The sequence below is a fragment of the Balaenoptera physalus genome, assembly GCF_965194825.1.
Source record: "Balaenoptera physalus genome assembly, chromosome: 3".
Taxonomy (NCBI): Eukaryota; Metazoa; Chordata; class Mammalia; order Artiodactyla; family Balaenopteridae; genus Balaenoptera; species Balaenoptera physalus.
In genome coordinates this window covers 75,065,127-75,079,611 of record NC_138890.1, presented here as the reverse complement: position 1 = coordinate 75,079,611, position 14,485 = coordinate 75,065,127, and the positions used below count along the sequence as shown (strand labels likewise).

Below are 14,485 nucleotides of genomic sequence, written 5' to 3'. Positions count from 1 at the left end.
TACAGAGATTAAAGTAAGCTATGGAGGAGACCTTCAAGATGGCGGAGGAGTAAGACGTGGAGATCACCTTCCTCCCCACAAATAAATCAGAAACACATCTATATGTGGAACAACTCCTACAGAACACCTACTGAACACTGGCAGAAGACCTCCGACCTCCCAAAAGGCAAGAAACTCCCCACGTACCTGAGTTAGGGCAAAAGAAAAAACAGAGACAATAGAATAGGGATGGGACTTGTACCTCTGGGAGGGAGCTGTGAAGGAAGAAAAGTTTCCACACACTAGGAAACCCCTTCGTGGGCGGAGATGGCGGGTGGCAGGGTGGAAGCTTTGGAGGCACACAGGAGAGCACAGCAACAGGGGTGCAGAGGGCAAAGCAGAAAGATTCCTGCACAGAGGATCAGTGCCGACGAGCACTCACCAGCCGGAAAGGCTTGTCTGCTCACCCGCTGGGGCGGGCGGGGGCTGGGAGCTGAAGCTCGGGCTTCGGAAGTCAGATCCCAGGGAGAGGACTGGGGTTGGCTGCGTGAACACAGCCTGAAGGGGGCTAGTGCACCACAGCTAGCTGGGAGGGAGTCCGGGAAAAACTCTGGACCTGCCCAGGAGGCAAGACACTATTGTTTTGGGGTGCGCGAGGAGAGGGGATTCAGAGCACCACCTAAGCAAGCTCCAGAGACGGGCGCGAGCCGCGGCTATCAGCACTGACACCAGAGACGGGCAGGAGATGCTAAGGCTGCTGCTGCGCCACCAAGAAGCCTGTGTGCAAGCCCAGGTCACTATCCACACCTCCCCTCCTGGGAGCCTGTGCATCCTGCCACTGCCAGGGTCCCGTGATCCAGGGACAACTTCCCGGGAGAACACAGCATGCCTCAGGCTCTTGAAATGTCATGCTGGCCTCTGCCACTGCAGGCTCGCCCTGCATTCCATACCCTGCCCTCCCCCAAGGCCTGAGTGATCCAGAGCCCCTGAATCAGCTGCTCCTTTAACCCCATCCTGTCTGAGCGAAGAACAGATGCCCTCAGGTGACCTACATGCAGAGATGGGTCCAATCCAAAGTTGAACCCCAGGAGCTGTGCGAACAAAGAAGAGAAAGGAAAATCTCTCCCAGCAGCCTCGGGAGCAGCAGATTAAATCTCCACAATCAACTTGATGTACCCTGCATCTGTGGAATACCTGAAGAGACAACGAATCATCCCAAAATTGAAGTGGTGGGCTTTGGGAGCAATGATATATATATATTTATTTTTTTCCTTTTTCTCTTTTTGTGATTGTGTATGTGTATGCTTCTTTGTGTGATTTTGTCTGTATAGCTTTGCTTTTACCATTTGTCCTAGGGTTCTGTCTGTCCTTTTTAGTATAGTTTTTAACACTTGTTATCATTGGTGGATTTGTTCTTTGGTTTGGTTGCTCTCTTCTTTCTTTTGCTTTTTCTTTTTTTATTACTTTTTACTTTTAATTTTTAATAATTATTTTTTATTTTAATAATTTTATTTTAATAACATTTTTTTCTGAGCCATGTGGCTGACTGACAGGGTCTTGGTGCTCTGACTGGGAGTCAGGCCTGTGCCTCTGAGGTGGGAGAGCTGAGTTCAGGACATTGGACCACCAGAGACCTCCCAGCTCCACGTACAATCAAATGGCGAAAGCTCTCCCACAGATCTCCATCTCAACACTAAGAAGCAGCTCCACTCAACAACCAGCAAGCCACAGTGCTGGACACCCTATGCCAAAAAACTAGCAAGACAGGAACACAACCCCACCCATTAGCAGAGAGGCTGCCTAAAATCATAAGTTCACAGACACTCCAAAACACACTACCAGAAGTGGTCCTACCCACCAGAAAGACAGGATCCAGCCTCATCCAGCAGAACACAGGCACCAGTCCCCTCTACCAGGAAGCCTACACAACCCACTGAATCAACCCTAGCCACTGGGGGCAGACACCAAAAACAACGGGAACTACAAACCTGCAGCCTGCGAAAAAGAAAGGAGACCCCCCCCCCCAAACACAGTAAGTTAAGCAAAATGAGGAGACAGAGAAACACACAGCAGATGAAGGAACAAGGTAAAAACCCACCAGACCAAATAAATGAAGAGGAAATAGGCAGTCTACCTGAAAAAGAATTCAGAGGAATGATAGGAAACATGATCCAAAATCTTGGAAATAGAATGGAGAAAATACAAGAAACGTTTAACAAGGACCTAGAAGAACTAAAGAGAAAAAAGACAATGATGAACAACACAATAAATGAAATTAAAAATTCTCTAGAAGGAATCAATAGCAGAATAAGTGAGGCAGAAGAATGGATAAGTGACCTGGAAGATAAAATAGTGGAAATAACTACTGCAGAACAGAATAAAGAAAAAAGAATTGAGGACAGTCTCAGAGACCTCTGGGACAATATTAAACACACCAACATTCAAATTATAGGGGTCCCAGAAGAAGAAGAGAAAAAGAAAGGGACTGAGAAAATAGTTGAAGAGATTATAGTTGAAAACTTCCCTAATATGGGAAAGGAAATAGTTAATCAAGTCCAGGAAGGGCAGAGAGAACCATACAGGATAAATCCAAGGAGAAAAACACCAAGCCACATACATATCAAACTATCAAAAATTAAAAACAAAGAAAAAATATTAAAAGCAGCAAGGGAAAAACAAAAAATAACACACAAGGGAATCCCCATAAGGTTAACAGCTGATCTTTCAGCAGAAACTCTGCAAGCCAGAAGAGTGGCAGGACATAGTTAAAGTGATGAAAGGGAAAAACCTACAACCAAGATTACTCTACCCAGCAAGGATCTCATTCAGATTCAACAGAGAAATTAAAACCCTTACAGACAAGCAAAAGCTAAGAGAATTCAGCAGCACCAAACCAGCTTTACAACAAATGCTAAAGGAACTTCTCTAGGCAAGAAACACAAGAGAAGGAAAACACCTACAATAACAAACCCAAAACAAATAAGAAAATGGTAATAGGAACATACATATCTATAATTGCCTTAAATGTAAATGGTTAAATGCTCCAACCAAAAGATATAGACTGGCTGAATGGATACAAAAACAAGACCCATATATATGCTGTCTACAAGAGTCCAACTTCAGACCTAGGGACACATACAGACTGAAAGTGAGAGGATGGAAAAAGATATTCCATGAAAATGGAAATCAAAAGAATGCTGGAGTAGCAATTCTCCTATCAGACAAAATAGACTTTAAAAGAAAGACTATTACAAGAGACAAAGAAGGGTACTACATAATGATCAAGGGATCAATCCAAGAAGAAGATATAACAATTGTAGATATTTATGCACCCAACATAGGAGCACCTCGATACATAAGGCAAATGCTAACAGCCATAAAAGGGGAATTCGACAGTAACACAATCACAGTAGGGGACTTTAACATCCCACTTTCACCAATGGACAGATCATCCAAAATGAAAATAAATAAGGAAATACAAGCTTTAAATGATACACTAAACAAGATGGACTTAATTGGTATTTATAGGACAATCCATCCAAAACCAACAGAATACATTTTCTTCTCAAGTGCTCATGGAACATTCTCCAGGATAGGTCATACCTTGGGTCACAAATCAAGCCTTGATAAATTTAAGAAAATTGAAATCGTATCAAGTATCTTTTCTGACTACAACACTGTGAGACGAGATATCAATTACAGGAAAAAAATCTCTAAAAAATACAAACACATGGAGGCTAAACAATACACTACTTAATAACCAAGAGATCCCTGAAGAAATCAAAGAGGAAATCAAAAAATACCTAGAAACAAATGACAATGAAGACACAACGACCCAAAACCTATGGGATGCCACAAAAGCAGTTCTAAGAGGGAAGTTTATAGCAATACAATCCTACCTCAAGAAACAAGAAACATCTCATATAAACAACCTAACCTTGCACCTAAAGCAATTAGAGAAAGAAGAACAGAAAACCCCCAAAGTTGGCAGAAAGAAAGAAATCATAAAGATCAGATCAGAAATAAATGAAAAAGAAATGAAGGCAACAAAAGCAAAGATCAATAAAACTAAAAGCTGGTTCTTTGAGAAGATAAACAAAACTGATAAACCATTAGCCAGACTCGTCAAGAAAAAAAGGGAGAAGCCTCAAATCAACAGAATTAGAAATGAATAAGGAAAAGTAACAACTGACACTGCAGAAATACAAAGGATCATGAAATTACTACAAGCAACTATATGCCAATTAAATGGACAACCTGGAAGAAATGGACAAATTCTTAGAAAAGCACAACCTTCCAAGACTGAACCTGGAAGAAACAGAAAATATAAACAGACCAATCACAAGCACTGAAATTGAGACTGTGATTAAAAACCTTCCAACAAACAAAAGCCCAGGACCAGATGGCTTCACAGGCGAATTCTATCAAACATTTAGAGAAGAGCTAACACCTATCCTTCTCAAACTCTTCCAAAATATAGCAGAGGGAGGAACACTCCCAAACTCATTCTACGAGGCCACCATCACCCTGATACCAAAACCAGACAAAGATGTCACAAAGTAAAGAAACTACAGGCCAATATCACTGATGAACATAGATGCAAAAATCCTCAACAAAATACTAGCAAACAGAATCCAACAGCACATTAAAAGGATCATACACCATGATCAAGTGGGGTTTATCCCAGGAATGCAAGGATTCTTCAATATATGCAAATCAATCAATGTGATACACCATATTAACAAACTGAAGGAGAAAAACTATATGATCATCTCAACAGATGCAGAAAGAGCTTTCAACAAAATTCAACACCATATATGATAAAAACCCTCCAGAAAGTAGGCATAGAGGGAACTTACCTCAACATAATAAAGGCCATATATGACAAACCCACAGCCAACATCATCCTCAATGGTGAAAAACTGAAACCATTTCCACTAAGATCAGGAACAAGACAAGGTTGCCCACTCTCACCACTATTATTCAACATAGTTTTGGAAGTGTTAGCGACAGCAATCAGAGAAGAAAAAGAAATAAAAGGAATCCAAATTGGAAAAGAAGAAGTAAAGCTGTCACTGCTTGCAGGTGACATGAGAGTACACATAGAGAATCCTAAAGACTCTACCAGAAACCTATTAGAGCTAATCAATGAATTTGGTAATGTATCGGGATACAAAATTAATGTACAGAAATCTCTTGCATTCCTATACACTAATGGTGAAAAATCTGAAAGAGAAATTAAGGAAACACTCCCATTTACCATTGCAACAAAAAGAATAAAATACCTAGGAATAAACCTACATAAGGAGACAAAAGACCTGTATGCATAAAATTATAAGACCCTGATGAAAGAAATTAAAGATGATACAGTTGGAGAGATACACCATGTTTCTGGATTGGAAGAATCAACATTGTGAAAATGACTATACTGCCCAAAGCAATCTACAGATTCAGTGCAATCCCTATCAAGTTACCAATGGCATTTTTCACAGAACTAGAACAAAAAGTTTCACAATATGTATGGAAACACAAAAGACCCCAAATAGCCAAAGCAATCTTGAGAAAGAAAAATGGAGCTGGAGGAATCTGGCTCCCAGACTTCAGACTATACTACAAAGCTACAGTAATCGAGACAGTATGGTACTGGCACAAAAACAGAAATATAGACCCATGGAACAGGATAGAAAGCCCAGGGGTAAATCCACGCACATATGGTCACCTCATTTTTGGCAATAATGTACAATGGAATAAAGACAGCCTCTTCAATAAGTGGTGCTGAGAAAACTGGACAGGTACATGTAAAAGAATGAAATTACAACACTCCCTAACATCATACACAAAAATAAACTCAAAATGGATTAAAGGCCTAAATGTAAGGCCAGACACTATCAAACTCTTAGAGGAAAACATAGGCAGAACACTCTATGACATAAATCACAGCAAGATCCTTTTTGACCCACTTCCTAGAGAAATGGAAATAAAAACAAAAATAAACAAATGGGACCTAATGAAACTTAAAAGCTTTTGCACAGCAAAGGAAACCATAAACAAGATGAAAACAGAACCCTCAGAATGGGAAAATTTATTTGCAAATGAAGCAACTGTCAAAGGATTAATCTCCAAAAAATACAAGCAGCTCATGCAGCTCAATATCAAACAACCAGTCCAAAAATGGGCAGAAGACCTAAATAGACATTTCTCCCAAGAAGATATACAGATTGTCAACAAGCACATGAAAAGATGCTCAACATCACTAATTATTAGAGAAATGCAAATCAAAACTACAATAAGAGACATCACCTCACACCAGTCAGAATGGCCATCATCAGAAAATCTACAAACAATAAATGCTGGAGAGGGTGTGGAGAAAAGGGAACCCTCTTGCACTGTTGGTGGGAATGTAAATTGATACAGCCACTATGGAGAACAGCATGGAGGTTCCTTAAAAAACTAAAACTAGAACTACCATACGATCCAGCAATCCCACTACTGGGCATATACCCTGAGAAAACCATAATTCAAAAAGAGTCATGTATCACAATGTTCATCGCAGCACTATTTACAATAGCCAGAACATGGAAGCAATCTAAGTGTCCATCGACAGATGAATGGATAAAGAAGATGTGGCACATATATACAATGGAATATTACTCAGCAATAAACAAAATTGAGTTATTTGTAGTGAGGTGGAAGGACCTAGAGACTGTCACACAGAATGAAGTAAGTTAGAAAGAGAAAAACAAATACTGTATGCTAACACATATACATGGAGTCTAAAAAAACAAACAAACATGGTTCTGAAGAACTTAGGGGCAGGACAGGAATAAAGACACAGTCATAGAGAATGGACTTGAGGCCACAGGGAGGGGGAAGGGTAAGCTGGGATGAAGTGAGAGAGGGTCATGGACATATATACACTACCAAATGTAAAATAGATAGCTAGTGGGAAGCAGCAGCATAGCACAGGGAGATCAGCTTAGTGCTTTGTGACCACCTAGAGGGGTGGGATAGGGAGGGTGGGAGGGAGACACAATAGGGAGGACATATGGGGATATATGTACATGTGTAGCTGATTCACCTTGTTATAGAGCAGAAATTAACACACCCTTGTAAAGCAATTATACTGCAACAAAGATGTTAAAAAATAAAGTAAGCTATGGATTGTGCCCAATGCCCAGCTCACTGCTTGTGGCTCCAGTACAAGCTTCCTTCTTCCACGCTTTCTCAAGAGTGTGACATAACATAGGTTATCAACACTGTTCTTGTCATCCCTAAATCTTCTCTCTTCTTTTCCTATGCCCCAGATTATACTTTCAAAGTCTTTACTGTTTTTGACTTCAGTATAACTTTATTTTGATCCCGTCAATGATACCCCCTCTATTTAAATCAGGATCTCACAGAAAAGCTGTAAGGGAAAACTGGCTAAAAGATGGCATATTTTACTGATGAGAAAACTCTTAGGGATAGGGGAGTGCCTCAAATTCTAGAAATAGACAGTCTCAAGATGAAATATATTAAGTTGTGTTTTCGAGGCATAGGCTGAGAACCTATATTGCTAATGATATGAAACATCACCTTTTATCATTCCAAACTGTTCCAAATAGTGACATTTTGTCAATAACCTTCAATACAGTCATTATTTTAGTTGGCTGAGGAAGTCAAAAAGTAGTCACTGCTTTGATCTTGTTATAATCATATAAATGGTAAGCCTTTTTAGTGGTCACCAGAAGACTCATGACTTCCATCAGTTGATTTTATCCCAAATCAGTACATCTGATCATAAGGAATAAAGGGATGAGAGAACAGAGCTGAATAAAAATTATCTGTCTCCCCCACCTCTGTCATTTGCTGAGACAGCACAACATTTTCTGCCATAGCTCATTAAGAAAGCACACATTTATGAGGTATGTGACTGAATCCACTGGCATTCAGTTGGGGAAACCAAAGCAATGTAGTATGGGATAAAGCTTCATTACAGGAATGAAATCTTGTGCAACTGTCAGAGAAGCTAGGGAAGTAAGGATCCAGAAGAGAGAAATGAAGAAGATCAGAGAAAAGTCAGCAACCCGCTCTCCTGAATCACTAAGTCAGAGCTTGCAGGGGTATCTGGGAAGCAGGTGTTGCCAGTTGCCACTGTAGGGCAGCAAATGGGAGCTGGGGAAGAGCCTATGAAAAGCTATCACCTGTGGTGGCAACTGCTTCTGGAGGTGTTCAGGCAAATGTCTTGTGATAAGCGTGGAACCTCTGCTGATCAGCAGTGCTACCATTAAAAAGTAAAAGCTGGACAGGGACTCTGTGTCTTATTCCTCTTTTTATCACTATGCTCAGCTCAGAACCTACAGTGGGAGGACAAGAGGACATGGGAAGAGAAAGTAGGGCTGGCTATAGCTACAACTTTGTACTTCTTTTGGTCATGCCATAAAATGACTGATGAGTGATTAGTCTTGAAAGTGGATCTTCCAGGACATGATTGTCTGCTCCTTCTCATCTCCCAGCTATAGCACACACCCCTTGTAGCACAGATGGCTAACCAGTTAGCCTTTTCATGCCTACTCTATTACTGTGTTGTTATACTCACAAGTTCCACTGTGCTAGTCATGAGGAACACAGAGATGGACATAAATTGCTCACTATTTAAGCTTTTAAGAGAGTAGCAATCTGGTGGGAGAAGGATGACATAAAGTCATGGAAGGTTAAATATTATTAGTGATAGAAAATAAAAATGAGATTTTAACACATTCCACATTTACAGGAGGAAAATTCACTGTGGGTCAGCACTGTGAAGAAGAGTTCTTGGAGGAGGTGGCAAATGAGAAAGCCTTGAAGACCAGGAGAGAGAGACAGGATGAGTTCAGCACCTATGATCATTGCCAGTCAGCCTTGGGAACAAAGAAAGCATGTGTGATCTCAGATGTTACCATTGGCAGAGGTTAAACTAGTCAAAATATTTAATTCTGCACAAGAAGAAAAAAATTTTAAGGACTAAAATCAGAGTAAATCAGGAAAGAAAAGTAGGACAAAGGTTATACAATTAGAAAATGAAAGAGAAATAGTAGATACCTATTTTGAATCTTTATAAAAAAAATCAATAAAAATGACAACATATATACCTGAAAATGACTGTGTATTATGGTGGGAACCATGTTTTTCCTGTGTTTGAGACATTCTGTCTTTGAATGATTAATGTTTCAAGTGTGGGTTCCCTTTCAGAATGAAACTGTAATATTGGATCAGCATACAATTTTTTGGATCAGAATTACAGTTGTTAAAAGTCCTGTACCTTAATTGTCAATTCAGGAAAATAAACTCCAGAAACAACCCTGCAGAATAAAGTAGGTCACAGGTTATAAATGAGATCAAAGGCCACAAAATGGGTCATTGTTGAGGATAATAGTTCCTTTCCTTCAATAGTATTTCCTTAAGAACCATCCTAATGCATAATTTGTCTTTAATTTCTCCTTAATTCTATCTTTTCTCTCTTTGTAATAAGGCCTAGATCATCTTCACAAGAGATCAGCAAATTGACTACTATTCTCTCTCTATCAAAAAGCAGACATATCAAATGCTATGTTTTTCTCTGGCATAATTCAATTTGGATTGTAGTTTAAACCCACATAGAGATTACTATTATGGAATAAATTGTATCCTCCTAAAATTCACATGTTTAAGTCCTAACCCCCATTACCTCAGAATATGACTCACAGTATTTGGTGATAAGGTCTTTAAAGAGACAAATTAAAATGAGGTCATAAGGGTGGCTCTAATCCAATATGACTGATGTCCTTATAAGAAGAGATTAGGGTAAAGACAAGGAAAAGTGCTACAGTAATTACACAAAAGAACATGATAAAGAAGTCAAAGCATACTGATACCAAAGACATCAATCAAAACACACAAAAGAGACAGCAGAATAAGAAATAAGAAACAACAGATCTATAAAATAACCAGAAAAACAACTCAGTGGCAATAGTAAGTCCTTACCTATCAATAATTACTTTAAATGCAAATGATAAAATTCTCCAATTAACAGACATAGAATGGCTGAATGGATTTAAAAAAGACACAAGAGCCAACAATATGCTGCCTATAAGAGACCCACCTTGGCCTTAAAGACACACATAGACTAAAAGTGAAAGGATAGAAAAAGACATTTCAAGCAAATGGTAGCAACAACAACAAAAAAAGGCAGGGATAGGCTATACTTAGACAAAATAGACTATAAGCTAAAGGAGACAAATAAGGTAATTATATAATGATACAGGAGTTAATACATTAATAAGATATAAAAGTTGTAAATATCTACATGCCTAACACTGGCACACCTCAACATATAAAGCAAAATCTACCAGAGCTAAAAGGATAAATAAACAGTAATACTGTAATAGTTGGGGACTTTAATACCCCACTCTCAACAATGGATAGATCATCCAGACAGAGAATCAATAAGAAAATAATGGATTTGAACATACTGTAGATCAAGGCCCTAACAGACATATAAAGAACAGCAGAATACATACTTTTCTCAACTGCACATGGAACATCTTCTGGGACATACCATATGTTAGGCCACAAAACAAGTATTAGCAAATTCAGGAAGACTGAAATCATACCAAGTATCTTCTCTGACTACAATGGCATGAAGCTAGCAATCAATAACAAGAGGAAACCGGAAATTCATGAACAAATGGAAATTAAACAACACTCTCCTGAATAACCAATGGATCAAAGAAGAAATTAAAGAGAAAAAAAGTGTCTTGAGACAAAGGCAAATGGAAATACAACATATCAAAACTTGTGGGGGCTTCCCTGGTGGAACAGTGGTTGAGAGTCTGCCTGCCAATGCAGGGGACACGGGTTCGAGCCCTGGTCTGGGAAGATCCCACGTGCCACGGAGCAACTATGCCCGTGAGCCACAATTACTGAGCCTGCGCATCTGGAGCCTGTGCTCCGCAACGAGAGAGGCCACGATAGTGAGAGGCCCACGAACCGCAATGAAGAGTGGCCCCCACTTGCTGCCAACTAGAGAAAGCCCTCGCACAGAAATGAAGACCCAACACAGCCATAAATAAATAAATAAACCCAAAGTTAAAAAAACAAAACAAAACAAAAAAAACAAACTTGTGGGATGCAGCAAAAGCAGTTCTAAGATAGAAGTTCATAGTAATAAATACCTACATTGAGAAGCAAGAAAGATGATAAATAAATAAACAAACAACCTAACTCTATACCTTAAGGAACTAGAGAAAGAAGAACAAACTACGCCCAAAGTTAGAAGAAAGGAAATAATGAAAGATCAGAAGAGTAATAAATGAAATTAGAGAACAAACAATAGAAAAGATTAACCAAACTAAAAGTTATTTCTTTGAAAAAATACATAAAATCGACAAATCCTTAATTAGACTATCCAAGGAAAAAAGAGAAAGGACTCAAATCAACAAATTTATAAATGAAAAAGGAGACATTACAACTGATACCAAAGAAACATAAAGGATAAGAAGTAACTGTGAACAAATATACAACAAACTGGACAAACTTGATGACCGGGAAAAATTCTTAGAAACATATGACTTACCCAGACTGAATCAGGAAGAAATAGAAAATCTGAATAGACCAATACTGCTAAGGAGACTGAATCACTAATCAAAAATCTCCCAATGAAGAAAAGCCCCAGACTAGAAGCCTTCAGTGGTAATTTTTACCAAACAATTAAAGAAGAATTAACACCAATCCTTCTCAAACTCAAGAAATAAAAGAGGAAGAAACACTCCCAAACTCCTTTTATCCTGATACCAAAACTAGAAAAGAAAACTATAGGCCAATATCCCTAATAAATATGCATGAAAAAATTCTCAAAAAAATACTAGCTAACCAAATTCAGCAACACACAAGGAAGGATCATAGACTATGATCAAATGGGATTTATCCCTGGAATGCAAGGATTGTTCAACATTTGCAAATTAATCAATATACATCATATTAATAGAATTAAAGAAAAGAACCATATGATCATCTCAAAAGGTGCAGAAAAAACATTTGACAAAATTCAACATTCACTCCTGATAAAAAACTCTCAACTAATTAGGCACAGAAGGAACATATCTCAACATAATAAAGGCCATATATGACAAACCCTCAGCTAACGTCATACTTAATGGTGAAAGTCTGAAAGCTTTTTCTCTAAGGTCAGGAAAAAGACAAGGGTGCCCATTTTTACCACTCCTATTCGACACAGTACTAGAAGTCACAGATAGAGCAATTAGGCAAGATAAAGAAAGAAAAGGTATCAGAATTGGAAAGGAAAAGGTAAAATTGTCTCTATTTGCAGATGACATGATTTTATATATAGACCTGAATAGACGTTTTCCAAAGAAGACATGCAGATGGCCGTTACATGAAAAGATGCTCAATATCACTAATCATCAGAGAAATGCAAATCAAAACCACAATGATAAATTGCCTCATACCTGTTAGAATGGCTATCCTGAAAAAGACAATTATGACAAGTGTTGGTGAGGATGTGGAAAAAAAGGGAACCCCCATGCACTGTTGGTAGGAATGTAAATTAGTGCAACTACTATGAAAATCAGTATGAAGATTCCTCAGAAAATTAAAAATAGAATTACCATATGATCCAACAATTCCACTTCTGGGTATTTATCTGAAGAAAACAAAATCACTAACTCAAAAAGATATATGCACCCCAAAGTTCGATGCAGCATTACTTACAATAGCCAAATAAGGAAGCAATCTAAGTGTCCATCAATGGATGAACGGATAAAGAAAATGTGATGTGCACACACACACACACACACACACACACACTAGAATACTAAGCCATAAAAAGGAATGAAATCTTGCCATTTGTGACAACATGGATGAACCTTGAAGATATACTGCTAAGTGAAATAAGTCAGACAGAGAAAGACAAATACCATATGACCTCACTTATGTGAATATAGGAAGAAAAAAAAAAACCCAAACTGAGCTCATAGATAAAGAACAGACTGGTGGTTGCCAGCCATGGGGGTTTGCAGAAGTAGGCGAAGGGGTCAAAAGGTACAAACTTCCAGTTATAAAATAAAGAAGTCATGCATATGTAATGTACAATATGGTGATTATAGTTAATAATACTGTATTGTGTATTTGAAAGTTGCTAAGAGTAAATCTTAAAAGTTCTCATTTCACACACACACAAAAGTGTAACTGTGGGATTATGGGTGTTCACTATAATTACTGAGGTGATCATTTCACAATATATGCAAATTCTGAATCATTATGTATATCTGAAACTAATATAATGTTATGTTGTCAATTATATTTCAATTAAATATTATTAAAAAAGAGTCATCTGATAGAATAACAAACAAGTGAGGTGATGTTGATGAAAGCACTTTGTAAACTGTAAAGCACCAAACAAATAGTTATTGAGTGACAACAAAAAATAATGCATGCTGGTATCACAGATAAAGACTAAATTGATAACTGCATACAGTTACATATTTATTTATATCAATAAATATATATTGATATATATTGATAACTGCAGTTATATTTTTATATCAATAAATATTTGTCACAATTTTGTAACAATTAGATGGTCACAGAGGAATCACAAAACCCACTGACAATATTGTAGAATGTTATAGTTTCAAAAATGCAAAAATTTGTGCAAAAAATGGTTGCCTGAATTGCTACCCAGTATCAGAACCTCCATGATTATTAGCCAATTTTCTTTTTTCCTGCTATGTGTATCAGGGAATTTCTTTCCCCGGCACTTCATTTCTTCAGCTCAAAAGCATGACCTCTGACTTTCTGAGCAGCTGTGCAAAAATTTCTAAGATCAATAAGGGAAAACATCACAAGTAATGGCAGGTGGATGGGACAGTGTAGTCGAAGGTTGACAGAAATACAGCCCCTAGTCAGTTCATTGCTCTGTAACAGAGGGCTCAGTTACTAACAGAACTAATCTCCTCTAAAGGGTATTCTGGCAGAAATACTTCTCTTTAAAAAAATTTCTGATGTGTGATGGTGATATGAAAGTGAGGGGGGGCGGCAGAGTGAAGACCCTAAATATTTGCTACTATCTGTCAGAAATGGTGGTCTGAGAGAACCGTGTTATTGGGGAAAGTAAATCTCTAACCATTGCTTTGACCACAGAGGCCAGAGGTGTTTGTTTCAAGACACTGAGTACAGAGTTGAGGTCTGGTATTTTGCTGGTGACTGCTGAAGAGGAGGGATTTGGCTTCTGGCAGAACATAAAGCCAAGCTGACAACAAAGCTTTCCTTTCAAGCTATCCAAATGAACACATTTCTAATCTGAAATTCAAATACTTGACAACAGAGAGCCTGTGAGCTGGGCTTTGAACAGGAAATTGCTTCATGGTTTTAGCATAATGAATTAGGCAGTTAGACTAAATCCATTTAGTAGGAAAAGAATGCTTTCACATGCTGTCTGAAAGAAATGAGGGGGGAACCTTCTTAATTTCCCAAATTTCTCAGGACTTAG

The 14,485-nt window shown here is 38.4% G+C and overlaps 1 protein-coding gene and 1 long non-coding RNA gene across 6 annotated transcripts in view; one reads left to right on the top strand and one right to left on the bottom strand.

Moving 5' to 3' along the window:
- Positions 1-2,625, top strand: part of LOC309658878 — a 112,699-nt gene extending 110,074 nt beyond the window's left edge. Inside the window, exon 4 of the long non-coding RNA XR_014262430.1 lies at positions 6-2,625. This is a non-coding gene — a long non-coding RNA (uncharacterized lncRNA). The remainder of the gene's footprint in view (positions 1-5) is intronic.
- The window catches only part of LOC309658848 (uncharacterized protein), a gene marked incomplete at its 3' end in the record, with an annotated part of 424,808 nt that overhangs the window by 87,314 nt on the left and 323,009 nt on the right, over positions 1-14,485 (bottom strand). The gene's annotated exons all lie outside the window — the stretch shown is intronic.